The sequence below is a fragment of the Haemaphysalis longicornis genome, unplaced genomic scaffold (genome assembly GCF_048455015.1).
Source record: "Haemaphysalis longicornis isolate Haplotype H1 unplaced genomic scaffold, Haemaphysalis longicornis Haplotype H1 scaffold_12, whole genome shotgun sequence".
Classification (NCBI taxonomy): domain Eukaryota; kingdom Metazoa; phylum Arthropoda; class Arachnida; order Ixodida; family Ixodidae; genus Haemaphysalis; species Haemaphysalis longicornis.
The window spans coordinates 49,794,032-49,812,565 of record NW_027526225.1 but is presented as its reverse complement, the minus strand read 5'-3'; the positions used below and the strand labels follow the sequence as shown (position 1 = coordinate 49,812,565).

Sequence of the window (18,534 nt, the reverse complement as noted above, 5' to 3'; positions counted from 1 at the left end):
CCCCGGGAAACACACCTAATTTCCTCATTAGTTATATGTATTTAGAAAGGACAAAGACGGTTGCCAATTCTCCTTGGATGGTGCGGCTATTGTCGCCAGGAAATTCATAGGATGTAACACCACGAATTTAAATACTTCCTTTAAGCTGCTGCAATCCGTACAATATTATTTAATAAGTTAGTAATGGTTTGGTCACTTTACAACCCTCCTGATTTCCTGCCATCTAGATCTGATTTTGAGGTACTGGAAGATCAGTTGTATCAACTTTAATTCTCATAGCGATTTAATTCTCTGTGGGGAACTTCCTGCCCGGGTGCCTGATTTCGCCTTATCGATAAGGTTCTAACATCCTTGGGAGCATGCATACTCAACAACAGCCTAATATTATGCATATGACACGAGAGTTACACATCCCTTAACTTCAGTTTTGGTTGTGCCGTTCTGTTTCCATATCTTCAATAGGGCGTAGGCACAAACCCATTTGTTAGTGGCCACTTCTCCACCACACTAGCATACATAGGTAAAAACCCCAACAGTTCTCCTTCCCATATCAAGTTCAAAGAAACATGAGCAAACGGGAATACATTCACGGAGACACCTAAAGGGCAGTACATCTGCATCACACACCTATAGGTGGAAGAGGCAGCCTAATTTGTCACGGTGCACATCCTTGACGCTGCCCAAATGTCCATTCCCCAGCTCCCAGAAATCCAGAACAGGGCGTGCTGTATCCGTCCTTGGTACTCTACGTCGGATGAGCTCATATCATTCAAAAGAACAAAGTTATGGGTAAGCTTGTGCGCCGTGAGGCAAAACTAAAACGTTGGTATAGCTTGCGATTGTCCAAAAATTTATATACAGACACAGGCAAGATAGTGACACAAACACGAAAACACATAAAACCACAGACACAGAGCCTACGCTTGCCTAGTACAAAACGGGACACACTTGAAGATCAGACTAACATGCTTGAACAGAACATCCAACACGTATCCACTTCTGCACCTACGCAGACGCTTTCATGCAACGTAAAATGTCTTGCGAAAAGCAATGCCAGCGTGAAACTAGACTCGCTCACTTCCCCATTTGCGATAAATGAGCTGGTAGCTGTTCTGAGCACTCGTACGCATTTGCCTCAATGCCAAGACATGATTACATGCGCCACAATACAGCAAATACTGGTACACATTGTAGAAACACTCACCAACCTATAGAACCAAATGTCGCTCAGAGTTTATTTCCTGGAGCAGACCACCCGCCTACCCCATCAAGTAGCCGTCCCATTTCCTGACAAGCTGCCTCTGCCAGCGGTTTGAGAAAATGATTAACAAGATACTTGTGTATATTTAAAGTACAATGGTATTCTGTAGATCATTTGAGCTGGGTTCACGGTGGTGTGATCCAGCAACGCTTAACTTGTGGGCTTGGGATCGTACCGCAATGAGGCCATCCACCATCAAACACCTTGCGTAACAGTGTTTCTTGACCTCAAGAAGGCTTGTGGCGCCGTGAAGTCCTACGTGATGTCCTTCAAATTTTCAGAGGACATGGAATATACCCTGGACCGGGCGAAAATATTGTGTAAGAGTATGTGCACCTCTTTCAAGTGTTTACGTGCCGGCGGACAACAGAGTAGCCAAGAGCGGGGGTCTTCGCTGCACGTTATTTTTCGTGAAATGTAACCCATTGGCTAAAGCGTTGCGGGGCTCGGTATCTCATTGTATCTGCTTGGATGACGTCCAATTATATCTAAGCCATCTGACATGTCAATATGCGCGCGCCAAGTCCAGTGTGATGCCAGAAATCTTGCTCGCTGGGCCGATAAGAACGCGTTTTAAATGAACCCAGGAAACCGTATTGGAGGTAGCTTGTACCTTGAAAATAAAGAAATAAAATTACTGTGCTACTTATGGTGGGGGATATGGGTAGAACCAGACATGAAACAAAATGCGGTATCACCCTCACCATCATCATCAATACCAACTCAGGTCGACTGCAGGGCGAAGGCCTCTCCAAATTACAACTCACCGGTCATGCCCTGTGCTGGTCGAGTCCTACCTATAGCACCGAATTTTCTTTTTTCTTCCCTCCATCGAGTTACTGACCTTCCCCTTCTAGTCCCATGTCTCGGTATCCACTCTTTTACCATTGTGGTTCCCCGGTCGGAATTTTTCACACTACATAGGTTTTCTCACTAACCCAGGAAGCTAGGTTTCTATCCCTAAGTGTAATTGCGATCATTATTCGTTGCAGGGCCCGCTGAGCTGACCTTAGTTTTCGAGTTGTTTAGTAAGTGGCTAAGTTTCCACTCCATATGTCATCACCTCAAAGACGCGTTGGTTGTATCGTGTCACTTTCAGAGATAAAGGTAGCCTGCTTATCATTATATGGGACTGTTCTCCGAATGCAACGCAACCCATTACTATTCTGCGCCGGATTTTCTTTCTGGTGATTATAGGCAGCACAGAGGATTCGTCCGAGATAGTTATAATCTTCTACTTGTTTTAGCGCTTCGTTACATATGCCGGACGGGGCGCTGTCAGCAGGTTTTTCCCCATTACTTTCGATTTATTCACATTTATTTGTAGCCCCACGACCGTGGGTTCTCATTATATTTTCTTTTTTAAGCATTGTCTTCATGTGTTCTACACTATCACTGAGCAAGAATGTCTAAAGCAAACATCAAACAGCTCAGGTATGCCCTCTCTGTCATTATTCATAAGTTTTCTTGGTGAAGCTTAGTAAATATCTCCCAGAAAATGCTGCCAGTAGTTTTGGCGAGGTGGTACCTCCCTTTCTGACTCCCTTTCGGATCGGAAACTTTTCGCTTTGCTTGTGGAGGGCTATCGTGCCTGTGCATTCCTCATATATGTCTTTCTACAATGCTTGGGTAGATCTGCTGTATTCCCTACTTACGCCAGGTAACCAAAGTGACGTACGAGATCACCTCATTCATTCTTCCTCTTCCGTCGCTCCGACAGACATTGCGCATGTCGCTCAGCTGAAACCGTGCATCTCTACTCTATCGGGTCCCGAATAGAAAACACAGTGACGGCTCTTCCGCCGCAGGCGGTGACGTTTCGGAGCAGCCCTCCATTGTGCTGCTCTGTACAGAAACGCAGTTATAATCAGCTTCATTTACAGTATTTACAATTAAGGAGAAGCAGAGACTCAACAGATGACCGTTTCAGCTTCTGGCAGGCACCACACCAATCGTCTTTGTCCTGCATGTTTGTTCCAATACTCATCACGGGGATTTCTTTTAATGACCGTGGCTGAACCACTTCTACCTCGTCTTAGTATGGTTTCATAACGCCAGCCTGCTCGTTTTGTTGTTGGGAAGATAAGCTGTCACGTATGCGGTTACCATTACTCTTGTAAGCAGGTTTCATACATTGGAGAGTAGGCTGATGGGTCTGCATTTTTATAGGAATTTGTTATCTCATTTCTTGTGAATCAGAATTATGTTGGGGGCTTTCCAGCCTTCGGGCACAAAGGGAACCGACGTTTTTGGGCATAGAACTTCACAAAAAATGTACATTCCTTCTGCACATAAAATAACCTAAATGAAATTTCTAAAAGCAATAAAGATTATTAAGATCCGGTCACACCACTCCTATGATGCTGGCAGGATCAAAGAAACATAATTCGTCTGCGGGATCCCATCCAAGATATCGCTTCCCTCCCATACTCGAAAGACGCCCCGAAAGCCACATTTTGTTGCAGAAGTATTGAAAGGTGTCTGCGTGTAGGTGTTATATCATTCTGTATGTAATGTTGCGTCTATGCGGAGCTGAAGGCTTACATGTCCTCAGGACAGTACCTAACAAATGAGGTGTAAATTTTGACTAATTGACACGTAAGGGCTTCTGTTCTGTAGATGTTTTGAGTTTTACGAAAGTGTGTAGTGTACAGAACTGGACACGTGTATGAAGTGTTGTTCGAGCGTTAGTTTGGTCGTCGAATGTGTCCCGCGTAGTGCTGGCTGGTCACAGGCTGCCTATCTGTTGTCCTTTGAGATTAGGTATTCTTGTGCATACCTTGTGTGTGCCTGTGTGTGAGCTTACGAATATGAGAAAGCAAGCCACGCCAACTCACCTTATTCGTCTTACGCTGCAGACGCTTCCCAAAAGTGTTTGCTCGTTTGAAAGACCGGAGGTTTTCAGACGTGGGTTCGTGTTCTGGGACCTGTTCTAGGCCTCTCGTGCTCTCATGCAGTTCACCTTGCACTGGGCCTCCTTGTATTGCGCACGGCATCGGAGGACTCGGGAATGAATTTTTCGACGGGGTCGAGGATTTGCGCCATAATGAGTATAGTTGCTTCGTCCACATGTAGCTGTGTTATGGATGTGTTGTGTAGTTTACATGTTTCTGTGAATATTGTACAGTTTGCTCTTGCTTCGTTAGGCTTGCTATGGGAAGGTGAACTATTAGGGCATTTACCTATGTATGTTACTTTTGTTTGGAAGTGGTCAGTACCATAAGAGTTAGTGCCCACGTGCTCCTTAAGAGATTGGAAGAGAACAGAACGGGCATTGTTGAAGTCATGATGTGCGTATGTGTTGTGCCATATGGTATGGTAGGTGGGCTGCTTTTGTTGCATAGGCATGCTCCCGAATATGTAAGCCCCTGCTCGATTACGCGACCTCACGCATTCCTGCGGAAAGAGCCCCCAAAAAAACTGTGCGCGTTCAGTTCACCTCTTGAGATGTACTGTCCGGGCAGTTCATTCAGATTGTACGCTGAAAATAAGGAGAAATGTAAAGGCGGCATACTGTTATTAACCTAAGGAATGATATTGTGCGAATCGCTACACCCTCAACGACAGTGTTCAAATTGATAGGGTGGCATGCTAGGGATTTTCAGAGATGAGGGCCACACAGCCGGAAGAGTGTGTAGCCATATCTGAACTTTTAGAATACTATAGAGATATAAAGAAAGCTTGCCGCTTTACTATTAAGGTAAGTGTCTTGTAGAGACGAAATGTTTGGCTGATTAGAATGCAGTACCTCGTACACATCGTCAAAATATTTAATAAGGCCGAGAGCAATATTATCTCTTCCTATTATGTAGTGTTAAGAGCAACTGGAGCGCGATTGTTTATGTGAGGTCTTTCGCGGCTGTAATCCTGGGAAGGGTTTTTTGGCTGCCCTGGAGTTTGTATTGAATGAACCATTCCTTCCCCTGCGACGCATACAGGAAACGTCCGACGTCCTTATCTCCAGATTTGTCTGGGGGGGGGGAGGTGGGGAGGCGGAGGGGGGGGGCGGACCGGGTCCCTTGGACTTACCGCCCTTTCTAGTGCCCTACGAATCATCCCTCACCGCCGAGGGCGTTGGGAGCGCCACGGGCAGGGAAGCTGGTGGGGGAGGATGGGAGCTGGTGCGGGGTACCCCGTGTCCGTCTCCTCGCAGCTCTCGGAGATTTTGGCGGCCGCGGAGTGCGCAAGGTAGGAGGGGCATTGCTCTTAACATAGGTGGTTGCCACCACAACCGCTCCGGACTCGGCAGTGATTGTGGTAACACGTTTGGAGGGAACCCAGCGGAGGACGGAGACGGGACCAGATCACTTTTACTGACCTGGTTCGCTTGCGGAACAAGACGCCGCTCTGCCGCGGGGAAAGCTATGTTGTCGTATCTCTCCAGGGTGAAAAAACGAACCGCACCCGCACCTCTTGGAAGTTGATGTTCTCGATGACTTTTATGGTAATTATTTGTTTTTCTTGGTTGACCTTTTCGGAACTCTCGGAATAGGCCTTGTGCGGTCCCTGGCCCTTTGCGCACGGGAAGCTTGTGATCTGCGAATTTTCGGTAGGGTGGTCTAGTGCCGAACATTTCGCGCACGTCAGTCTGCCGCGGCAAGAGTTTGTGCCGTGTCCAAACCGCTTACACCTGAAGCAGCAGACGTAATTCAGAATGTTGGGTGGGACCGGACATCTAATGAAGCCTGTGTTGACTTACTCAGGAAGCGGAAAAACGTCAGCATTAAGTTTGTGGTGAGTATTTCTTCGTCGTTTTGAAGTATGGTAATCAGCGTCGGCACGCCCTTTTCCCTGGGCCCTCAAGCAGATCGGCTTCGGGCCTCATTTATGAAATCCAGATCAGAAATCGCACCCTGGCATCTGCTAAGGCTGCAAAAGAGAGTGATCTCGATGTCCACATTCACCATGCGCGTTTGTGCGAATAAGTTACTGGAGTGCCGTTTGCTGTTGACTTCCCTCATGACATCTCCAATTTTGAGTTTTAGCTTTATATGACTTGCCGCTAAGGCTTTTGAGAAACTTGATAATCACAAACACATACTGGGCTGTGATTATCGTAGATTTATTGGGATTCTATACTCATAAAGGGCGAGATATTGTCCGGCTTTGGGAGTGATATTACAGGCAAGGGGGGAAAGTAACTTTGGGGCGCTCTTTTGGCGGGAACCATTAAAGTTTGGGGGTTATTTAACAAATACCATATGGCACGTAATTAAAGCAGGGGACAGTGTTCTTTCTCCTCGAGCTTTCCCTTGGAGCTGTAGAGGTGCCGGAGCTCGCTGCCTGGGAAACAAACAGGCAGCCCATCTCCTGGAGCTTGACCGCGGCTCCGACGGCCACCTGTAAAGGCTTCTGCCCTTCACCTTAAAACTTATTACCACGATTGATTACAGCATGCGCGCGGGGGCTTGGGGTCAGCGGCATCGCCAATGCCGTCACCAACATTACTCAAGGCGGCCCGTGGGAGGAGAAATAGTCTTTCATCGGCAACTTCGCAAACTATAAGTCGCCCCTTCCTGATATGAGACTTTGCTCCAGTATCTGAGCCAGGAAAGAAAATAAATATTCTGTTACTATTTAACGGCACAGAATATCGTTGCATTGCCCGTCTATTTCACGTCCCTTGTAGACACTAAATTATTGTTACAGGGAACTCCCATTTTGAGAATGTGGCTAATCATGCAATGAACAATGTTTCCATGGGTCATACTGTATCACGTTTAGGCATTCTTTGTGTTCAGTCAAAGTTTAAAAAATACGGGAGTATATAAAACAAATATGTGTCCTCCAGCACTGTAATATCTGTTAACACTTTATCCCCAAGGAACATAAAGCCGTTTTTCTTCGTATACCTTTATTAGCCTCATTTTAATTTGAACCTCACGCCTCATCACTCGGAATATTCTTTCGATTAAATGCCGACCAGTGACAAGTCTTTTCCTGAGGACTTCAAAACAAGTATGACAGGCTTAACTTAAGACAACTGAACTGTTGAATTGTTCCATGCGGCGTTCCGTTTTCTTGGCAAATGAATACATAGCACGATATACTGGGGGTTCGTAAATAGCGTTGCATACCATATTTACTGACTTTTCTTTCTATTATTTAGGGGATTATCTAGAGACTGACAGCTTGGTAACGGTGAATCATAAGAAAAAGTGCGGCATATTTAACATCGAAAGGCGAGAAGGTATGTTTAATTTTTTTACCTGTAATATATTTTTAAAAAATTCCGTAAACAAAAAAAGAAACGTATACTTTATATTTATGATAAACATTACGTATTCTCAGAGTGCTGGCCATGGTTTGGCTTTTCACTGCGTACAAAATGTTGTATTGCCGGAGCTTTGCTGCGTATATACTCGTAAATCCTTGCAAAAGAGTTCGTGCTTGCGTTTCTTTTATAAATGGACCATAAACCAGCCTCGGTGCACTCTATTGGGCCCCAGTGTTTCACAGACAATGCATTTGGCTACCCCTGATACGCAAATAAATAGATTGGTAAATAGATAATCTAGAGAAATGCATAAATAACAATGAATAAATAAACACATCTATTGAAATTCGAGGGGAGTTATCGCCAGTTTTGATTCATGGTGGATGGATGTATTGGCCAATTCATGCTGATTTTAAAGCCTCAATGACTCCCAATCTTTAAAAACGTTCTGACGGCCTGATGTTAAAATAACCCAAACAATCACGCTTGCATTTCAAAAAGAAAGCAAAAAATTGTGCTACTTCCAGTATCATGGTTACCTGAACAAAGAAGCGGTTCTTTGACCATGATATACGGGAATAACCTACAACTCGTAGTAAAGTTTAAATACATGAAAGGGGGAATGTAGCTAAACGAATACCAGATCTGTTTCCTATGCGCATGCCTATCACAATCGGTTTTATGAGTGCGCCTACATCCTGAATTTTATATTCCATTTGCAGTCGACGGGCTGGAACTTCGCGACGTGAATTTTGGCCGAAGATATGGCCACTGCAAGTACGTGTGAATGCATAACTTAATTATTCCACACCCTAAAGATGCTCGGCGCTCCAATGGGTGAAAAATAACCGAGATATCTAAAAGCACTTAAGAGCACTATAAATAATACCTGTAAGGACCTTGGCAATGTTGGCTTTAACAATGTCGGCAGGTGGTACAAAAACTGTCCCACTGTTCAACCGGCCATCAGACTGATTATTTTACTATCAGATAATACTCCGGAACCAAGAGTCTTCACGTCTTGGTAGCACACTTGTACCACGGCGTGCGTCTCACTGCTATATTTGGGAAATTTCATCCGTACGAGAGGAAAACAAATCAATTGTGCTTTCAGAAATTACTTAGGCTGGAGGAATGTTGCTGCGTTGATTTTAACGTTGCGGGAATTGTGCTAACACGCGATACCGACTCGGTGCGAGATAAGCGCTCCTAAACTCGCGCGGCTCTTTTACGACGGAGCGGCAGCACCCTTGGACAATAGGATGGCAACTAAACAGGGTGCGCTGGCGCCCTGCGAGGTGGCGCCACCGCGTTTACGCTCTTGGAAATGGGGAGCTCAAAATTTGCTTCGGCGGCCGCTGGCTGCGCCGATGAGAGACTTAGGGAGTGGCACTGGCGCTGCTGGTAGGCTTCGGCAAAAGGCACTTCTGATGCGGAGTTGGGCGGGGCGACGGCCAGCCACTCCGGGACCAACCATCGTCCACCGGTAGTGCTGTAGTCGAACGACTCCGACCATTAAGGCAACGCGGGGCCCGTCGACGACGAATAAGACAGGAGCGCTCGGGGAGATTCGGCACGGGGATATTCACCCTTGCAGGTTGCCGTCCGTTGCCTTTTTTTTCTTGTCCGCATCCCACGCCGGCGGCAGCCGTGTGTGGAGGATCGTCCGAGTCAGATCCACACCACATTTTGGCGCCACTAATCTGGGCTCTTGACTGCAAGCGCAGTTGACGCAAATAAGGGCAATTTGGGAAGCAGCGCCAATGAATAGAACAACCGGAGGAGGATTGAGGCGCGTAGGCCTATTTTCAACCTGGCGGCCTGCCAGCTTCCTAGCCAAACCGTACCCACGCACACGCGCCCGCAGCACGGATTAATTGTACCCCAAGCACCGCACAGTCCGGCGAACTCTGTCTACGAGGCTGCAGCAGTTGCGACTAGAGAGCCTACATGCGCCGCGCCTTCGTCGTCGAAGGCGCGGCGCATATAGGGACCGGGCGGCCGTTGTATGGCACCACCGTCGTTTCAGCGAACAGCGCCGCCCGTGGCGAACCGCTCGTCAGTGGAATGCCGGTGGCGGTCAACGCAGCGTAGTTGTGCATGGCTTTCTGTCGTTTTTCTGCTGTGCGGCTTGCAAAGCGAACGTAACCCCACGTGCATTTTTCAGATCGGTAAATCTTAAGTGTGGATGTGACGTTTACGAGGCATGCCATGTGTGTTATTTACGCCCATACTCAGTATTTACAAATAGCAGACGACGCTCAATGCGCCAAGCTGAAAGTAAAGCTGGAAGTGAAAGTTCGTTGCTTCATGCAATTTTTTCATGCCTGCATGTAGTTTCGCGAATCGAGGAGTATATTGCCGCTAAATGCGGCCACAAAGCCGGTGTGTGCAATCGATCTAGGAATGCTGCGGCGCTGGCCTTTGGCAGTTGATGACGAAACGGCGCCGACGTCGTGCACAAGCGAAAGACAAAGTTGGAGGGTGTCTTCGAAAATTTACCTCAAAACAAATTGTGACGGACGACGATTCCGTATCTTCGTTACCTACGGCTGAAACGTGTTTAATTTCACAGAAAGGCTCTTACTACAGTCATCGGGAATCGTTGATAGAATAAATACCGCATGATAGTAGAACGTTATTGCTTGTCGTGGAGAAGCATTGCTTTACAAGAATTGCAATTGTTGCTGGCTAGTTGGTAAATGGTTTTTCAAAAACCAATTCCTGCGTGGCTGAAGGACGCAAGACAGGAGGGTGCCCGAACCCTGTACTCAGCTTGACAACTGCATGATTGCTGCGGTCGGTTTACAAGCTGCCACCTACGCTTGAAAAATCATGCACACCTCCTTCTAACGGCGATGGTGGTTTATCGCAAAGCTCTATCGTATGGGTTTCCTTGGTTGCCTTCTGGATTTAAATTTTGACAAGTTAAGCATCGAATTTGACCAGCACGCACTTTGGTCTTTTGATCGCAGCGTCTTTGACTTTGACCATTTCCCATTCGATTTCGCACGAAGAAAGCTTTGTGTTCAACCATCATAATCATTAGACGGAGGGCTAGATTATTTTGCTGTTTAATTTTGAACTTCCATGCCCCCTCTCCAAATCCAAACTTTTTCCAGCGTGTCGGAAATGTGTCTGTGGTGGACGACTCGGGCTCATGCACCCATATTTGAGGCAACTAATCGAGCGTTTTTGGTTCTTCACCAGGCATTACACGATTTTTTTAGGTAATCTGTAAAGAATACTTAAGCATTAAAAACCACCGGCTACGTGAACACTGCCACATTTTTTAACTATCGGTGCCAGCCTTTATTCTACGCAGGTGGTAAAACAGGGAGGGGAGGAGGGATGGTTTGTAGCTCGGGCTGTTGAGTTGAATAACTTTGGCTCTAGATAAAATGACCACCACAAACGTGGGATATTTCCACTTCGGCTTTCAGGCTTCCAAAGCTCACGTGTCGCTCACCAAAACCGAAGGTACAAAGCTCACGGTTACAGAAAGTGTAAACTACCGCAACATTTCTACGGCTACACGGTAATCCATCTCGTATGCAGGTGCCTTTCTATTTAAAGCAAACGTATCAAGGTTTACCAGCGCTAAGGCTGGCGTGGAAACCGTAGTCATTGAAACCAGTGAAGATCATTTAAAGTGGTAGAAATGAATTCTAATATTGTTAAAGGAGCACTGACACCAATTTTCGGCGTTAATATTATTGCACAGTTCGCTTCCTTCACTCAACATAATACCCTTGCTGAAATATGAGCGGCCTGCGACGCGAAGAACGTAGTTCAATTGGATCTCATTTATCGCGCCCACGGAGCAGCGCGCGGAGCGTCACTCAGCAAATGGACATCAGCGTGACGTCAATTGAAGAGCGGAAAAGAAGTGACGCGACAGCGCTCGTCAAAAACTCGTGACGTCCCTTCACGCGCGCGACCCCACGAACGGCGAGCGGGCGCAACACCCTCTCAAGCAGGCGCCGGTGACGTCCGCACAAAGCGGTGACGTCTGTCCGGGAGTCTGTCATATGCGCCGTTCGGGATGAAAGCGCGGGAATTTGAAACAAACGATTTTCAGGCCGTTCAATGTAAGTAACTATCGCGCGCTGAAGTATTTGAAGGGCTGTTTCGGGTTCGCCAGACCATTAAGCATCGATAAAAACAATAAAAGTGGAACATGAAATTTTCGTATCAGTGCTCCTTTAATAGTTTTATTCCTACTCAGATCGCGCGGAGCCAGGCGCAGAGCGCTGCAAAAAGCGCTCGTGTCAATGTAGCCCTTTCCCAACCTTACAAGCATCCAATAAGTTTGCGTAGCCGTGAGTGCATTTAAGAAGAAAATAATAATAATAATAGTAGTTTTATACGTACTCAGAACGGGTGGAGCCAAGCGCAGATCGCTGCAAAAAGCGCTCATGCCATTGCAGCCGATACCCAACTTTAGACGCGCCCGACAAGTTTACGTAGTCATTACTGCATCTAAGAACCCAACATATCTGTTTAGACTTCGTTTCATCTCACATGTCTGCTCAAAACGCCACCAAAACATACAAAGCACCGAAGCAAACACGACAAAAACAACGGGAGGCTGTGTAGTCCAATGCACCGGCTCATTCCACTGACGAGGGGAGCGCCGAGTGGTGGCGCCACCCGTCCAGCTGCCCGGTCCCTATAGGCTCCCTAGTTGCGACTATGCAAACGCGCACTATAAGACCGTCACTAGAGTGCTTCGATTTCAATGCGCAGCCATGGCCGATCTGACGTCTGACAAAGAGCGAGGAAGACTTCGCGTGGTGCGATGGGAGACGTTATCGTCACCATGCTATTGAGTGCGTGCATCTTGATGTCGAAAGGGTGGAGAGGTTTCCGTTCACGAATGCATTCAGGCAGTAAGAACTTCACATCAATAACTAGCAGGGGCTAGTTCTGCCGTGATGCGATCGCCAGTCCGCGTAGGAGAGGGACCGCAGGCGACCATCACTGAAAAGCCGTCCGAACGCCGCTTGTAACTTGGTGGGCGCTGGCTTCACGGCAGACTGTATGCTGCGATCGGGGATCTGTCTGTGGGTGAGCGTGACTCTAAGACTGTGTTTACATCCGCGTGCCCGTAAGCCGCTCATATTGCGCCGCGCGCTGGGTGTAGTGCAGCTGGTAATGCTGCGACCGAAAGTGTTTGAGAGCGTGTGCGCGTGTGCGCGCCTGTAAATCAGGGTGCGAATCAGCGCGCTGCTGTGCTGCAGGCTTCGTGCACTGCATTTGTGCTTTATGGCAGAACCACCACGTCCTGCGGCCACCGCGTGGGCGCCTCTCTGTCGGTGACTCTAGAGTTCCTGTATATCGCTTAGCGCAAGAGTTGCGCGTCTGATTGCCACATGCCGCGGGTTCCATTTCGACAGAAAGCCCGCTTTCAGTGCTGCGCACAGCCAGTTCTACTCAACTGGGCATCCGCGGTTGTGGAAGCGGCGGCGGCGGCGGCGGCCGCTTATCTGATAAGCGGTCCAATATCGTGCGCCAGTTTTTGCCCGGCCGCTCCTCGCCACTACTCCTCGCCGCTGCCGCTGGCCCAGCGGCAGCTTTTTCATGCGAGAAGGGTGGCTTTCCCGGACGACCTGGAACTCAAGATGACGGATGGACGCGCAACTCTGCTCCCCTAGGGTAGCTATATACAGGAACTCTAGGTGACTCAAGCTAGCAGCGACAGCGAACGGATCCCAACACGCGGCAACGGGACTGTTAGCGGCCAGATAGCAGGCCTATCGGTCTGTGTGATTCAAACTTCGGCGGCGGCCGAAGGGAGCGGACGCTGCTGTGGAGAACCTCCCCCCCTCCAGCTCTCCCCCAAACATTGCGTGCTCCTCTGCTACCGCCTCGTCACACACTTTAGAAAGACCGTTATGTGTGTCTGTACCATGTCGCGCCGTGTGCAGACACCAGGGTGAATTCTTGTTTGACCATTAGCGATTTCGGTATAAGTAGAACCCCCAGGCGCCGAAGTGCTTTCGAGTTCGGAGCAGCGAATCAATGATGTCAGTCTGCTCGAGTCCTGCACTGTAACCACGCCTGGGAAAGTATTGTTCTTGTCGTGCTTCGGCTCATCTCTCGCCATGCAGTAAACCAGTTAAGTTTGCCTTGAGTTTTTATCGTCGTCCCCTCAACATTTGCTAGCCGCTCACTTCCCCACGCTACCACTCCCCTGACGGAGACGACGAGGCTCGGCACGGGTACGCCTCCCCAAGCGCAACGACGGGGTGCCAGCGGTGGGATGGCAACGTCGCAACAGCCGCTAGTATTACGGGTGGCGCCTCAGCTGGTGTCACTGCGAGTGAGTTGTAGGAACCCTGCTTGCTTTACGCTAAGGCAGCTTTTCCGAGTAACCCACCCAAGCAAAGAAAACTCGAATGGGTATTTCTAACCCATCAGGAAAGTTGAGCCCTCCGCGCACGGACGGCGCAGGGATTCACGCCAGTGGCCATCGCAACGGCCATGAACAGCAAAGACGGACCAGCTGAACCGCCCAGCTACACATGCTAGCGAAGGTACCGCCTTTTGCTGCCACCCCCTTCCCATCCCCAACCGGGACATTGACCTGTGGGGCAATGATTAAGCCGTTCGGGAGACCCAGCCGCCGAAGTAGACACGGAACCCAGGAGGCCGGCTAGAGAACACCCATTGGGGAGAACACCCCTTTCGGTGGGAGCGGAGGTCGCGTCACCAACTTACCTCCGCATTCTTGGGCTGCGGCTTACCGCTTCCCCGCTTCGACGCTCTTGGCAGCGGGCAGCGCGAGAGTCACTTCGGAGGCGAGCCCGCTGCGGCGAGGGTAGACTTCAGGCGCGGAACTGTCCGTGGCCGGTCGGCCTCTGCGAGAGGCACTTCTCCTGCGGCGCTTTGCGGCTGCGGCCGGCTGCTTTGAGCGTAGACATCATCCTGTGCGGCGGCGGAGCCACCCGGACTTGCCCTCCATCCTGGACCGACCATTGTCCACCGTAGCGGCGAAGTCGAAGGACTCCGGCAGCTTAAACAATTCTGGACCCGTCGACGGCAAAGAAGACGGGAACGCTAGAGGGGTTTTGGCAACAAACCCCCTTGAGCGTTGGCGTCGGCTGTCTTTGTTTCTTTCCTTCATCCCACGCCCGCCCCGCTTAAACGGCAGCCGCGTGTTGGGAATCGTTCGAATCAGACCCATACAACAACATCTTAGCGGGGCTAACATTGAAAGTGCGTGACGGGGCGCAATGAGTATTGATAAGCTCCTCCCGCTTCGGTGGCCGCTTGTACTGAGCGGCTCTGACCGGAGACAATAGATCCATCAGGAACGCCAGAGGGAACGGGATGAGCGGGCAGCTTAACGTGCCGTAGCAAAGAAAAAACCGCCATGGAAGCTCGAGAGGCACAAGAGCGGTCATTTGGGCTGGTTGCAGCGCAGCGCAGCGCTCCTAGAACTCCATCTTCAAGTCTAGGCAGAAGGGGGCCACCCAGGCAACATGATCATGTGAGGCCAATCTTTGCACAAGAAACTTTGGCCAGTCCTTTTTGCCCGCGCAATCTCCGGACAGATGTTTGGCCTATGTCCACAATGTTCCTTGGGCGTGTAAGGCTAAGGCGCGGCTATCATTCAAAGGCCAATCTCTCTAAGACATGCTTTGCGCTTAGGCTGTTTAAAACATTTTCCCGACAATTTTCGAAACAGGTATGGGCTACCATTTGCCAATGAAGTTTGATTGATCATTCGCAAAGGACATTTCGCCAGACTCAGGTAATTCTATTCAGGCTAAACACGTATGGCTTACCACCCAAGGGCACAGACCAAATGCATTGGAGTTACATTCGGCAACGACTTTTGGCCAGATTTAGGTCATTCTACCAGGACAGTGAAAGCTTCGCAGCTGTCATGCATACCCTTCTGCAGGCAGTTAACCTTTGCCCTGTCAATAGCATATGGTGTTGGAAAAGTAAAAGGGAAGACAAAATCGTTTTTATATATTTAGTTCGCCATAGCAGTTCATGCAAAATCTTTCTGCTGACATTCCATGAAAAAAGCTGAGAGTCGCAGTCCGCATACAAATTTCTTCACAATAGCTGCCACAGGTGCCCTCTCGTCTTCTTGATCTTGCTTTACGGCTGCGGAAGTACAATATCGAAAACGTATGACGCATACGAATGAATTGAAAGGAATAACCACAGTTTATAGCACTTACTCTGTATTGTGAGAAAGGTTTTTCTAAAAACTAGCCCCCTCCAAGACACTTGCACAAGCTACTGCATCTACGGCAACATCGCGAACATTATATCAGAACCATTCACAAAGGAAATGGTAGTGATGCATCTGATTTTTTACGTGTGGAATCTGTGCCAGTTTCGCCTGAAACAAACTTTATTAAATTGTGACGTCTTTGTCACGTAACAATATATTACAAAAATAGCCTTCCATCAATTCGACTTCCGAGATAGTTACCAATAAAAGCAACTAAAAGCACGACTAATAGTATCATGACCCCTGTCGACAGATTGTTACAGACCTAACAATGCATGCTTTTTGGAGCCCCCTGTTCTAAACACAATCACGACCCCACGCACTCAAGCGATAATGGTGAGGAAGCGAACCATAGTTTATCGTGATGAATCATTTACTACGCATACAAATCTCTCGTATCTGTAGAAATCTTGCTAAGGGGATATTTCTTCATGCTGCATTTTCAGAAATAATACATGCCCTTTCTGCACAATTTTACCATAGGAGCTGTTTCGCCTTTTAGTTCAGCCGTAGAGCGTTACCAGGAACTCATGGCGAAGTGGAGAGAGTAAACATATTAGTCGAAGAAGTGTGAGGGAACGTGGCAAGGAGGCAGGGAGCCCACGAGCCGGTGCCGGGAATGCACGCACCAAGACAAAATGTGGATAGGGAGTCCCAGGACCTTTACGCCGCGAAACCGCCACGCTAAACACGGCGCACCCGGTACCCGAGGGGTACTGGTTTAGCAGCGGAAGAGAACATCTGTGTCCATTTAGAAATTAAAAAAAGTTTGTGTTGGCGCGCAGTGGGCAACACCTAAAAGGGAAAAAAGGCCACATAGGAAATTTTACTTGTATTAGAGCCGAATGGGTTCATTTTTAGGCGAATAAAAAATAAACCTAAAAGCAATTCTGGCGCCCATAGTCTGCAAAAGCCATTGCATCTCGCCTTCCAGGCCGACTACTTAAGAAACGGGAAGGCAAAGCACAGATGGGTTTGGCAGGTTCGAAATAAATACAAAAAATGATAAAAGTGATAACATCACCCCAATACTGGGAACAACAAAAACAATTAAAAGGCCGCCGCCACAAGAAGGATAAAGAGACGAACCGCGGAAAAAACTCTTCTCGTGGTCTGAATCTAACCTGGGTCACCAGCGCTATCAAACCGGCTTCAATGCGATTGCGTTCGTGGCGCGGTCTCTCGCGGGCTGTCCTCCCAGCCAGTTCGCGTGCCTTCGTCCCTCACGTGAGGAGCACAGACGCCGAGTTCGCGCTACGGACGCCGAGTTCGCGAAGCCGGTTGCTGCTGGTTGATGCGTCTAATAGCGATGTGCAAGTCCATGTCCATGCACAATAACTATTCAACTGCCCCTGTGAAGGCACAATTTGCATTCGTGTTTTACCAATTCCTATGAAAGAAGCATGAACCACTTTGTATTTCTATGACCCTGCGTGCAGCCCCACCGGCTCGCTGAGATTCCTGTACGCCAAAGTGTCCGTGGAGCCGCTGAAGGTTTTTTATTTTAATTGCAAGGTATTTCTCCTGTCATTACTGTACGATTTAATATATAAACATCCCCGAATAATTGACTCCAGTGTTTCTTTCACCTTGCTGAACAAAAAAAACTGTGCAAACGTTTTTGCTAATGCGGTTAACCATATCAACTTTTACTACGGCTACGGCTTGGTAAACCAAGAATACTTCAGACGTAACAAGACACCGTAGCTAGTTCCCGACATTATCTACAATCGGCTGCCTAAAACGACGCTCAATTTGCTTTTTACCAGGAATCACAACACGCATTACATCGCTGACGGCGTGTTTTCAATTCTTTTCTAGGCAGACCAATATCTTGCGAACTTCGCGTCAAGAAAAGGGGATCGTCGGTAATTGAAGAAGACTGGAAAGAATGCGAAGAATTGTTTACTAAGTTTTGCTCTGAGGGCCCTTATTTTAAATGTCTATTTACAGTGCTGCCACAGGTCAAACTTTCCAACTTTTTGGTTCCCGAGCACAATCCGCGTGTGGTACATCAGAAATAATAAATACTTATTCAAGTAGCATCGTCGGCCCATTCGTTTGATGCATAATGTTAATCGCAGCGTTGTATAAACAGCGTGAAAACCTGTTCGGTGAACAAAACTTTACGATGTTCACAATCACAATCGGTGAACTAAACTTAACAATGTCGATTTGTAGAGTTAGTACCTGAATAATCAAAAGTACAGTTATCCTTCGAGACAGAGATAGGTGAAGGTGGGGTACAGGATGACAATAAATTTTGCAAGTCCCACCAATACATGTGACGCGGTGGCAGGACAAATACGACTGGCGCAAATGTTAATGGAGAAGCGTTGTGTTTAGATAGTCGTCACGGCGCAGTGCGCTCTATTTCCAAACGGTGCTACGATTCAGCGCGCCGCTACCATGTGCGCATGCGCTAAAGTTTCTGTAGTGCGGCGGAGTTCTCTCTCTGCTTGACGGCAGAGCCTGCCTTCTTAGAACATATTACGACAAGCCGGAGTGTATACGCTACACGGGCGCCACACCGGCGGTGTCTCAGCCGCAGCAGTTGCAATACACACAATATACACAACAAGATGTTCTAGCGGAGCCAGGCAGACTTGAAGCTGTCAGCGGACGCCGTTCGCCGAGATCTCACCGCCCTCTCTACGACATAACGTGCGCTGCTAGCACCGGCTCTCTCAAACACGGGAAGGAGGGCTCGTGTACGTCGGAGTCAGAGTCAGAGTCAATTTATTTTCCACATAGCAAGGGCTATGTCGAGAGCAAAGGCAAACAGCTTTTTTCGGCCTT

The 18,534-nt window shown here is 48.3% G+C and overlaps 1 long non-coding RNA gene across 1 annotated transcript in view; it reads left to right on the top strand.

The window, feature by feature from the left end:
- LOC144161957 (uncharacterized) overlaps nt 1–17,738 on the top strand; it is a 75,706-nt gene extending 57,968 nt beyond the window's left edge. Inside the window, exons 5-6 of the long non-coding RNA XR_013320547.1 lie at nt 7,371–7,451; nt 17,557–17,738. This is a non-coding gene — a long non-coding RNA (uncharacterized LOC144161957). The remainder of the gene's footprint in view (nt 1–7,370; nt 7,452–17,556) is intronic.
- Nucleotides 17,739–18,534: the final 796 nt, after the last annotated feature.